Consider the following 13,458-nt stretch of genomic DNA (forward strand, 5'->3'; position numbering starts at 1 on the left):
TGATAGCTATTATGTTTAGAGCATCTATTATGGATAAGATTCCTAGACACATTATGTATAGCATAGCATTTTTCTAATTAGGCATTACTCATATTTTATATATAAGACTCAGAGAAGTTATTTTTCCAATGGCAAACATGTATTCAGTAGCCAAGCCTCAACTCCTATGATTTTTCTATTAAACCAAACTGTAAATATCTCAATGCTCATAGAGTAATCCTGTTGAATCAGCAGCAGCATCATCACATGAGAATTGTACATGCTACAAATATATGTTTAAATAAGAATTTGCTGAATAAATAACTGACATCAATTTTAAAATAGTAGTATAAATATATCTTCTATACATAGTCTCTTATTCTTCAGAACTTATACCAAAAAAGGGGGCAAAACATTATTGAATAATTCATTCAACAAGTATTTATGGTGTTTTTTACATTTGCATAGTACCTATATTAACCAGAAGAGGTTATGGTCCTTGCCCTTCAAACAAGGCATAAGGACGTGAAAAAAACAAATATATTATGATACCAGCTAAAGTTTGTGTCAAAACAAGTGATAAATACAAATGCACAGTAGAGCAGACAAAGTGAAAACATGGTGGAGAGGAACCATTAGAGAACGCCTTATAGAGTCGTTTGATTTGAGTTTAACTTTGAAAGGTGAGAGAGTTTGGCTGTGAAAGGATTAGAGAGAAAACATTCCAGGGAACTGGGATGTCATTTAAAAGTACTGAAATAATGATTGAGGATAGCTGTGACATATTTATGATTACTGGGAAATATTCCTCTTTCTTCCTTTTGTGCTAGGTAGGGTTATATTTTTCTGCCTCACTGATGGTAGGCTTGTCTGTATGACTTATTTTGGCTAATAGAATATGGCAAATATAATATCGCCTGCCTGAGAAAACATTTTACATGTGATTTTGTAGTTAGGTTTGACCTCTGGCTCTTCTGTGAAAAGAACAGGTGCATCACATGCCTGACCTCTGGCCTGGAGCATAGCCACCGTCAAATTTCAGTTTATATGAAACTGAAGCAAAAAATAAACATGTGTAGTTTTAAGCCAATAAGATTTTGAGGTTCTTCCTTATGCAGCAAAACCTAGTGAAAACTGACAAATATAATGGCATTGGAGAAAATCCTATAAGGAGCCCTGATGAGAAGATGGTTTATACTGGATTCTAAAGTTAAATAAAACAATGAAGACCTTAATTTCAAGACTTGAGTTTTAGTCTATAGAACATGAACTTGGTTGTCAGTCTGAGATTAAAAAATGAAATGTTGATTCCATTGTGACAGCAGTGTTGACAGGAGTCTTTTTTTTCTAACAGTGGTCAAATGAGAGTACTCTCAAATATTTTTTATTATGGCCAGAATTAATGTAAATAAATAGATCCTATGACTTTAACTTTCCTATGTAACACTTATCTTCAGTCATCAACCACCTTTTATCTGGGATGTCACTGTGGATTGCATGGGACTAGGATTTTACCATTAAGATAAAATTCAACTTGTATATAATTGGGCTGGCATTTTCATGACTTTTGTTTGCTGCCTTATTAAATGACTGGTAGGGTTTGGAATACATATTTAATCTTTACAAATTTCTCATTTTGATTGAGAAATTATTTCTTTGAAAAGCTATTATTTCTTTGAAAAGCTATTTAAAATCTTTAGGCAGTAAACTGAATAAATGTCAAAATCTATCTAGTCTTGATGATCAGCTTAACATACCCCTACTTCAATGGGATGACTATATAGTTTACTGTCTAAATAAGGACACTTTTGAGAACAAAATAGAATACTACTAATAATTATGCTGGGACAACAAACATAAACTGAAAATGTTTAGGGCAAACTTAGATATATAGTCATCTAGTATATGAAAGAATTGAACTACCACATTCATCACTGCTTTCTTGCTCTCTACTTCCTGGAGAAAATTTTAAAAAGGAAGATTTCACCAGTGACATTGCCCCTTTACTTGTAATCATCTGTCGTGTATATAGGTCCTGCCTCTGTCTCCCTCACCTTCTACCCACTCAACCAGTTTTTGAGAGAAGTGAGAAAAAGGCCAGCTACTTCTGTATTCTGAATTCAGTAGTTAAAAACCCCATCACAACAGAGTTTCAGTGAATATATAAAAACTTTAAATTATGTTCAGCATACTAAGAAGAATGAATATGAATATCATTGCCTTTGTTCAAAATAGCATGAGAAATATTGATTTTTTATTTCAAAGAATTTAAGAGTTTTTTCCCAATATTTTTCTCTAATGTAACATGTAGCAAAAACAATACATTTAGCTGTGCTAAGAAAACTGTCATTGTTAAGATGTTTTAATTGTCTTTAATTTGAGAGGGTTTTCAAAATGGAATATTTTCAGCGGAATTAAAATTATTTAAGAAATTCTGCTTGATATGAACTCTTCAAAGTCAGTAACTATGCAACTTTTCTAACCTCATGTGATGTATACCGATATAGATTAAGAAATTAAGACTACTTTGAGTCCTATCTAGAGTAGTAATGAAAAAGTTTCCAGAGATAAAGAGATATGACCTTGACTTCGAAAATTTGGAACAATTTAAATTTGCATAGAAGATTGGAAAAGGCGTGGAAATAAAGTGACTAAATTCAGAAAAGTCAAAAAGGAAAACACATGTTCACCGTACACTGAAGAAAAAGCTATTTAGAGCAGATAATTTGTTTTTCTGGAATGGCAGTGATCTAGTGTTCCATGGATGGAAATATCTACATGTCATCAAAAGCACTTATATTTACATTTGTATGTTCCTGGGTTTATATTATCATCAGTGGTTTCTATTGTAAAAAAGAATTTTAGAATTTACTTGAATTATATAATCCTTTTTTCCCCACCAAAAAAGGAATTGTATTTGATTAGGTTAGGGATGGATATCAGAAATTAGAGCAAGAGAATGATGTAAGAAAGATGGCTGACTAGAGACACCTGGCATTCATTCCCCTGGCAAGAAAAGATCAAGGCAAAGAGTAAACAATGAAAATTCAACTGGAATGTTAGAGGGAGAGTGCTGGAATGCAGCAAGGAGGTACCTAGGTCCCTGTGGTGCTCAGAAACCCAAGATAGCAACATAGAGAGGGGAATGAAGCACCCTGTCTCTGCTGCCCTATTTCCCCATCCAAGATCAGGTTACTTAGGAGGGTCAAGTCTTTAACCCTTGTAAAGAAAAGATAAGCAAAACACCCCCACCAGTTCTCATTGCCACCGCAGACACTGGCAGTTCTTATTACAGGGTAATCCTATAATTCTTACAAGCCCTGAGCCAAGTCTTGGGAGCTGCCTGGAATTCATGTGGCTGCATTGCTCTGGATTAAGAGTTATATACTCCTAATCCTGCCTATGACCCAATCTGCTGCATTATGAAGCCATCTTGAAACCAGAGCCACTACTGAAGTGTGACCTGCTCTGGGGGCCAGCAGTCACCACCTCTGCAGCCCTGGAGCTCTGCCATCATTCCACCAAGCCCATCAAGTCCACATGGGTTCATGTGGGCTTAGCTACGATGATAAAACCCTGGTTGCTCAGAGCGTGGGATGAGGTATGACCGTAACTGTGGTCCTGCATAGTGGAGAAACCAACCCCGGACCAGCTGAACCACTGCATGCCTGTATTCCTAGCTAGAGAAATGGCCTGGTAGACCCACCCCAGGTAGACCATCTCCTGAGCTGGCTGGGAAGCAATGTCCCATGCTTCTACTGGAGTAACAGCCCAGCAGCCCCTATCCCAGCAAGCCAGTCCCAAGCTAGCTGACCCACTATGGGCACATACTTGCCCCTGTTCTGAGACAGAACCTAGGAAGCCCAACTCTGGCAAAGCTACACCACTACTACCACTAACTCCCACAGTATAGGCCACTGAGGCACTTGCAAACATCACTAACATTGATTATAATGGAAGAAATAAACAGAGAGTCCACTACTGTGTCCACCCAGAATCAAAGCCAACACATCTCATCTAATTGATACCACAGAACCCATCAATAGGAATGAGTCTTTTCCTATAAAACCTACTCCATGTAATTGGAGGAGACAGCTGTTCCACCAGATGCACAGATATCAATATAGTGACACAATAAATATAAAAAAGCAAAAAAGAAAGAAAGAAAGAAAAAAACACTTCCAAAGGAATACAATAAATCTTTGGTAACAGACAAAAAAAGAAAAAAAAAAAAAAAAAAAAAACAAAACCAGAAAAATATGAAAGGCCAGAAAAGGAATTCAAAATAATAATCTTATGAAAGCTCAGCAAAATGGAATTCAGCTAGAGAATACAATGAAAGCAGGAAAAAAGTTTATAATCTGAATGAGACATTCAACAAAGAGATAGATATCATTTTAAAAAACCTCAGAAATCTTAGACCTAAAGAATGTAATGAATTAAATTTAAAAAATACCACCAAGCGATTCAACAACAGACTAGACCAAGCACACGAACACATTGCTGAACTTGAAGACAGGTTTTTCTGAAATAACCCAGGCAGCAAAAAGAAGATAAAAGTATGAAGAAAGTTTACAGGACTTATGGGACATAATTACGTGAACAGATATTCACATTATGAAGGCAGCAGAAGAAGAATGGAAGGGAAAAAGTATGGAAAGCATATTTAATCAAAAAGAGCTGAAAACTTCCCAAGTCTTTGGAAAGAGATGAACACCCAGATCCAGGAATTTCAAAGATCCTCAAATAACACCCAAACAGATCCTCTCCAAGGCACATTACAGTGAAATTATCAAAAGTCAAAAACAGAGAATTTTAAAGATAGCATGAAAAGTGTATCAAGTCACATATAAGGAAATCCATATTAGACTAACAGATTTCTTAGCAGAAATCTTACAGGCCAGGAAAAATGAGATGATATATTGAAAGTGCTGGAAGAAAAATACTTCTACCAAAAATGCTCTACCTGGTAAAGCTACCCTTCAGAAAAAAAAAGAGAAATAAATTGTTTCCCAGATGAGCAAAAATTGAGGAAATTCATCACCATTAGAGCAGCACTACAAGAAATGCTTATGGGAGTTTTACATCTGGAAATAAACAAACAAGGATAACTACCATCCTGAAAACAAACAAAATTATGATTCACTAGTAGAACATATATACAAAGCAGAAACAGAAAAAAATACATCTTATCTCTACAAAAAAATCACCAAACTGCAAAGATAAAAAAAAGAGAAGAAAAAAAGAACAAATGGCATGCAAAACAACCAGAAAACAATTAATAAAATAACAACAGTAACTCCTCACCTATCAATAATTACTTTGAATGTAAACAGATTAAATTTTCCAGTTAAAAAGTACAGACTGGACAAATGGATTTTTAAAAAACCCAACTATTTGCTGCCTACAAGAAACTCAATTCACATGTAAATACACATATAGACTGAAAGTGAAGAAAAGGAAAAAGAAATGTTGTACAAGCCAAAACCATAAGCAAGCAGGACTAGCTATACTTATATAAAATAGACTTTAAGTAAAAACTGTAAAAAGAGACAAAGAAGAAAACCATTAATTTATTTTATTAATAATAAAGGGATCAATTAAGCAAGATAATATAACAGTTGTAAATATTTATGCACCATATGTTGGAGCGCCCAGATACACAGAGCAAATATTATTAGATCCAAAAACAGACATAGACTCCAGTGTAATAATAATTGGTGACTTTGACATCCCACTCTCAGCTTTGAACAGATTACTTAGACAGAAAATCAACAGATATCAAATTTAAACTATACCATAGGCCAAATGGATCTAACATTTACAGAACATTTCATCCAAAACCTGTAGATACACATTCTTATCATTAGCACATGGAGCATTCTCCAGGACTGACTATATTTTAAGTAAGAAAATAAGTCTCAAAAATTTTAACAAATTGAAATTATATAAAGTGTCTTTTGTGACCCAATGGAATAAAACTAGAATTTAATAATAAGAGGAACATTTGAAATTGTACAAATACATGGAAATTAAACAAAATTATCCTGAATAATCTATGGGTCAAGAAAGAAATTAAGGAGGAAATGTTAAAAATTCCTTGTAACAAATAAAACCAAATACACAACATACCAAAACCAATGGGGAAGAGCAAAAACGATATTGAGACAAGTTTATAGCAATAAATGCTCACTTCATAAAAGCAGAAAGATTTCAAATAAAATAATCATGTACTTTAAGGAACTAGAAAAACAAGAACAAACCAAACTTAAAATTGGTAGAAATAAATAGTAAAGATCAGAGCAGAAATAAATAAAATTGAAGTTAAGAAATATAAAGAATCAACAAAAGAAAATCCTTAATTTGTTGAAAAGATAAAATTTTTAAAAATTAGCTAGATTAAGGAAAAAAGAGAGAAAACTCAAACAAAATCAGAAACTTAAAATAAGACATCACAATAGGAACTACAGAAATACAAAGGACTGTTAGAGGCTATTATGAGGAACTATACACCAAGAAATTGGAAAACCTAGAGAAAATGGATAAATTTTTGGATGCATACCAACTACCAAGATTATACTAAGACAATATAGAAAAACAGAACAGACAAATAATGAGTAAGGAATCTGTAATAAAAAGTCTCCTAACAAAGAAATGCTCAGGGCCAGATGTCTTCACTGCTGATTTTTACCAAACTTTTAAAGAAGAGCTAATACTCATACTTCTAAATATTCAAATAAAAATAAAAATAAAGTGAAAGACTGGGTACTCTTCCCGACTCATTCTACATTGCCAACATAGTGCTGATATCAAAACCAGATAAGGACATCACCATAAAAGAAAACTACAGGTCAACATTTGTGATAAACATAGATGCAAAAGTCTTCATCCAAACACTAGCAAATTGAATCCAACAGCACATCAAAAAGACTATACATTATGATCTAGTGGAATATATCCCAAGCATGCAAGGATGGTGTAGAATACACAAATCAATAAACAGGATACATCACATCAATATTATGAAGGACAAAAACCATATGATCATCTCAGTAGACACACAAAAATCTATTTGATAAAATATAATATTCCTTTATGATAGAAAACTCTCAACAAATTAGGTATAGAAGGGATGTACCTCAACACAATAAAGGTAATATATGACAAACCCATAGCTGACATCATATTAAATGAGGAAAAGCTGAGAGTCTGAGTCTTTCCTCTAAGATCTGGTAAAAAATCAAGGAAAACAACTCTGACCATTCCTTATTTAACATAGTGCTAGAAGTCCTAACCAGAACAATTAGGTAAGAGAAGGAAATAAGATATTCAAATTGGAAAGGAGGAAGTCAATTGATCCCTCTTTGCAGATGATATGATCCTATATGTAGAGAAACCTAAAGATTCCACCAAAAAAACCTCTTAGAACAGATAAATGAATTTAGTAAATTTGCAGGACACAAAATCAACATACAAAAATCAGTAGCATTTCTAAGAACTAACAACAAAATAGCTGAAAAAAAAGTCAAAAAAGCAATCTCATTTACAATAGCTATACATAATATCTAAGAATAAATTTAGTGAAGGAACTGACATATCTTTACAAGGAAAGCTATAAAACACTGATGAAACAAATTGAAGACACACATACAAAACATAGAAAGATATCACATGTTCATGGACTAGAAGAAACAATGTTGCTAAAATGACTATACTACCCAAAACAATCTACAGATTCTGTGCAATCCCTATCAAATTAGCAATGACAATCTTCACAGAAATAGAAAAAACATCCTGAAATTATTATAAAACCACAAAAGATCCCAAATAGCCACAGTAATCCTGAGCAAAAAGAACAAAGGTGGGGCATCACACTACCAGATTTCAAAATATACTGTGAGGCTATGGTAACCAAAACATCATGGTGCTTGCTTAATAACAGACACATAAACCAGCGGAACAGAATAGAAAAGGCAAAATTAAATCCACCTATTTATAGCCAACTGATTTTCAACAAAGGTGCAAAGAACGTTCACTGAGTAAAGGACAATCTCTTCAATAAATCGTGCTTGGAAAACTGGATATCCATATGTAGAAGAATGAAACTAGTCTCCTATCTTTCACTTTATACAAATATTGACACAAAGCAGATGCAATATTTTGACATAAGACCAGAAACTATGAAACTACTAGAAGAAAACAGAGCAGATACGCTGAAGGACATTGGTCCAGAAAAAGACTATAACTAACACCTCTAAAGCATAAGCAAAAAGCAAAAATAGGCAAATGGGATTATATCAAACTAAAAAGCTTTTGTACAGCAAAGTAAACAACAGAGGGAAAAGGCAACCTACAGAATTGGAGAAAAAATTTTCAAACTACTCATCTGACAAAAGAATAATAGCCAGAATACATAAGGAACTCAACAGCAAGAAAACAAATAACCCAATTTTTTAAAATGGGCAAATGATCTGACTAGACACTTTACAAAAGAAACATACAATGGCCAACAAGTATATGGAAAAAATACTTAACATCAAAATAATCAGGAAAATGCACATCAAAACCACAATTAGATATCATCTCATCCTAGTTAGAATGAATATTATCTAAAAGACACAAGAAATAAATGCTGGTGAGGATGCAGAGAAAGGTGAACTCTTATGCACTGTTGGTGGGAATGCAAACTAGCATAGCCATATGGAGAACAGTACAGAGGTTACTGAAAATACAAATAGAACTACCACATGTTCCAGCAATCCCACTACTGGGTATACACTCAAAGGAAAGGAGATCTGTGTATTGAAGAGATATCTGGACTCTCATGTTTATTGCAACACTATTCACAATAGCCAAGATATTCAATCAACTTAACTGTTTATTGACAGATGAATGGATTAAAATCATGTGATATCTATACACAGTGGAATGTTCTTCAGTTATAAAAAAGAAGTGAACTACTGTTATTCACCACAAATGAAAGAGCCTGGAGGACATTACATTAAATGAAATAAGCCAGGAACAGCAAGATAAAAATCTTTATCTGCATGTTGTCACTCATGTGCAGAACATAAATAAGTTTGTCTCATGGAGGGATAGGGTAGAACAGTGGTTACTAGAGACTGGAAAGGATAGGGAGAGAAAGGGATAGAGAAAGGGTAGTGAGGGAGGGATTGGTAAAAGGAGACAAAATTGCAACTAGACAGGAGAAATAAGTTCAAGGTTTTTATAGCACTGTAGAGTGACCATAGTTGTTAATGATTTATGATATACTTTAAGACAGCTAAAAGACAGGATTTTGAATGTTCCCAACACAAATTATAAATATCTGAGGTGATGGATATGCTCATTACTCTGATTCAATCATTATACATTTTATGTATCAAAAATCACTATGTGCCCCATTAATATGTACTATTATATGTCAATAAAAATAAAAATATAAAATAACAAAAACAAAGAATTATTAGAAAATATTTATTCTAAGTTTGTCCTTTAAAGAACAAATATACCCAAAGAAACTATACATGATGAAAGTCACATAGCAATAGACTGTTTTTGAATACAATAAAGAGGGAGGAATACAAGACAATATGTTGACCGATCAAGTCTGCTTTTTATATCAGTTCAGTATAAATGAGCTAAATGCCTCTATGAAAAGAAACGTTGGTTGAAACACTAATATATATATATACACACACAATACTAATATATATATACTCTATATACTTATATATATACACACATACAATACACAGATATGTATACACACAAATGCACATGCATAAGTTACTCATCTCAAAGAAAGTAACTCAGAAATATAAAAATAAAAATATATGCAAAGACATTCTAGAAATATTTAATATAAAAAGGCAGGGATAGCATTCAAAACAGACAATAAATTTGAAAAGTGAGAGAAATAACATTAAACTGGAAAAAGGAAACTTTATAATGATAAAAGTAAGACAAAGTAAAGCTTTTCTGTTATAAGTATCTGTATGTCTAATTAAAATTCATGAAAATTGTATAAATCAAAACCAACAAGGAATAGAAATCCATAACAAGTAGCAGAATTTAATTTACCCCCTGCAACCCAATAAATTAAAATGACAAAAATACATGTAAATATAGAGAAAACCTGAATAATATAATAAACATAGTAGATCTAATTGGTACTTTGGAACTTTGCATCCTAAAAGAATTCTTTTAAATGTTCATAGAACATTAAAAAGATGACCATTTTGTTCTGTGCGTTTACCAAGGCACAAATAAATCATTAGTAAATTTCCATAAATAGACAATGCAAGCAGCATCTGTTAATCATAGCGAAATCAAACTATTAATAATTGTATTAGCTATCTTTTGCTGCATAACAATATTCCTACAAACTTACTTGCTTGAAGCACATCGATTTATTACCTCAAAGTTTCAGCTGCCTCTTCTGCAATGTTGCAGTGTCATTTGAGGCTTGATTAGGTGGGCAATCATTTCCATGCTCATGTGGTTGCTGACAGATTCAATTTCTTATGACATGTACTAAGAGCCTCAGTTTCTTCCTGGCTGTTGGCTACAATACGTTGCAGTTGTTTGGCGGAATAAGGCACCTCCATTTGTTCTGGAGTAATTGTCAAAGTATATTGAGAAATAAAAATGATAAGACACAGAAGTTATAGATTGTCACTGTTTGTGTTTATTTTAATTTAATTTAATTTTCAACTTTTGTTTTAGATTCAGGGGGCACATATGCAGGTTTGTTACCTGGATACATTGCATGATGCTTAGGTTTGAGGTACAAATAATGTTGTCACCCAGGTGCTGAGCATAGTACTCAATAGTTTTTTCAAACCTTCCCCCACTCCTTCTCTTCCTTGTCTAGTAGTGTCTATTGTTGCCATCTTTACATCCATGAATATTCAATGTTTAGCTAACACTTATACTTGAGAATATGTGGTATTTGGTTTTCTGTTCCTGCATTAATTCACTTAGGATAATGGCCTACAGCTGCATCTATGTTGCTGCAGTTGGCATGATTATATTTCTTTTATTCCACGGTGTATATGTACCACATTTTCTTTATCCAATTCACTTTTGATGGGTAACTAGGTTGATTTCATGACTTAGCCATTATGAATTGCGCTGGGATGAACCTATGAGTTCATGTGTCTTTTTGGTAGAAAGATCTGTTTTCTCATGCTTATGGATTAGAAGAATCAATGTTGTTTAAATGGTCATACTGTCCTGTATTAGTCCATTTTCATGCTGATGATGATATACCAGAGATTGGGCAATTTACAAAAGAAAGAGATTTAATTGGACTTACAGTTCCATGTGGCTGGGGAAGCTTCATGATCATGGTGGGAGGCAAGGAGGAGCAAGCTACAACTTACATGGATGGCAGCAGGCAAAGAGAGAGAGCATGTTTAGGGGAACTTCTCTTTTTATAACCATCAGATCTTGTGATATTTATTCACTATCATAAGAACAACACAGGAAGACTTGTCCGCATCGTTCAATTATCTCCCATCAGGTCCCTCCCACAACACATGGGAATTCAAGATTAGATTTGGGTGGAGACACAGCCAAACCACATCATTCCACCCCAGTCCCTCCCAAATCTCATGTCCTCATCCTCACATTTCAAAATCAGTTAAGCTTTCCCAACAGTCCCCCAAAGTCTAACTCATTTCAGCATTAACTCAAAAGTCTACAGTCCGAAGTCTTATCCAAGACAAGGCAAATCCTTTCCACTTATGAGCCTGTAAAATCAAAAGCACGTTAGTTACTTCCTAGATACAGTGGGGGTATAGACGTAGGGTAAATACAGCCATGCCAAATGGTAGAAATTGGCCAAAACAAAGAGGCTACAGACACCATGCAAGTCCAAAATCCAGCAGGGCAGTCAAATCTCAAAGCTCTAAAATGATCTCCTTTGACTCCATGTCTCAAATCCAGATCACACTGATACAAGAGGTAGGTTCCCATAGTCTTGGGCAACTCTACTCCTGTGGCTTTGCAGGGTACAGCTTCCCTCCCAGCTGCCTTAATGGGCTGGTGTTGAGTGTCTGCAGTTTTTCCAGGTGCATAGTGCAAGCTGTCAGTGGATCTACCATTCTGGGGTCTGGAAGATGGTGGCCTTCTTCTCACAGCTCAACTAGGTGGTGCTCAGTAGGGATTCTATGTGGAGTCTCTGACCCCGCATTTCCCTTCTGCACTGCCCTGGCAGAAGTTCTCCATAAGAGCTCTGTCCCTGCAGCAAACATTTGTCTGGACATTCAACCATTTCCATACATCCTCTGAAATCTGGGTGGAGGTTCATAAAACCCAATTCTTGACTTCTCTGCACTGGCAGGCTCAATACTATATGGAAGCTGCCAAGGCTTGAGACTTGCACCGTCTAAAGCCATGGCCCAAGCTCTACATTGGCCCCTTTCAGCCATGGCTGGAGCAGTTGGGACACAGGGCACCAAGTCCCTAGACTGCACACAGCACAGGGATGCTGGGCCTGGCCCATGAAACCACTTTTTTTCCTAGACCTCTGGGCCTGTGATGGGAGGGGCTGCCGTGAGGACCTCTGACATACTCTGGAGACATTTTCCCCATTGTCTTGGGGAGTAACATTTGGCTCCTAGTTACTTATGCAAATTTCTGCAGCCAGCTTGTATTTCTCCTCAGAAAATGGAATTTTCTTTTCTATCTCATTGTCAGGCTGCACATTTCCCAAATTTTAATGCTCTGCTTCCCTTATAAAACTCAATGCTTTTAACAGCACCCAAGTCACCTCTTGAATGCTTTGCTGCCTAGAAATAGCTCCTGCCAGATACCCAAAATCATCTGAGACCACCTCAGCCTGGACCTTATTGTTCATATCACTATCAGCATTTTGTCAAAGCCACTCAACAAGTCTCTAGAAAGTTCCAAACTTTCCCACATTTTCCTGTCTGCTTCTGAGCCCTCCAAACTGTTCCAACCGCTATCTGTTATCCAATTTCAAAGTTGCTTCCACATTTTCAGGTATCTTTTCAGCAGTGCCCAACTCTACTGGTACCAATTTACTGTATTAATCTGTTTTCAGGCTGCTGATAAAGACATATCTGAGACTGGGCAATTTACAAAAGAAAGAGATTTAATTGGACTTACAGTTCCACGTGGCTGGGGAAGCCTCACAATCATGGTGGAAGGCAAGGAGGAGCAAGCCACATCTTACATGAATGGCAGCAGGTAAAAAGAGAGAGACTTGTGCAGAACTCCTCTTTTTAAAAACATCAGATCTCATGAGACTTATTCACTATCACGAGCACAGCATGGGAAAGACTTGACCCCATGAGTCAATTACCTCCCACCAGGTCCCTCCCACAACATGTGGGAATATAAGATGAGATTTGTGTGGGGACACAGCCAAACCATATCATGTCCAAAGCAATTTACAGATTTAACGCTATTCCTATCAAACTACCAATGGTATTTTTTCCCAGAATTTGA

The 13,458-nt window shown here is 35.3% G+C and overlaps 1 long non-coding RNA gene across 6 annotated transcripts in view; it reads left to right on the top strand.

Moving 5' to 3' along the window:
* Nucleotides 1–13,458, top strand: part of LOC105463157 (uncharacterized) — an 833,151-nt gene that overhangs the window by 530,721 nt on the left and 288,972 nt on the right. For 5 of the 6 annotated variants that reach the window (XR_011624711.1, XR_011624710.1, XR_011624712.1 and 2 more), the window contains one exon: nucleotides 13,052–13,197. The exons of the other annotated variant lie outside the window; for it this stretch is intronic. This is a non-coding gene — a long non-coding RNA (uncharacterized lncRNA). The remainder of the gene's footprint in view (nucleotides 1–13,051; nucleotides 13,198–13,458) is intronic. 6 annotated transcript variants of the gene reach the window in all.

Source organism: Macaca nemestrina, chromosome 6 (genome assembly GCF_043159975.1).
Source record: "Macaca nemestrina isolate mMacNem1 chromosome 6, mMacNem.hap1, whole genome shotgun sequence".
NCBI lineage: Eukaryota > Metazoa > Chordata > Mammalia > Primates > Cercopithecidae > Macaca > Macaca nemestrina.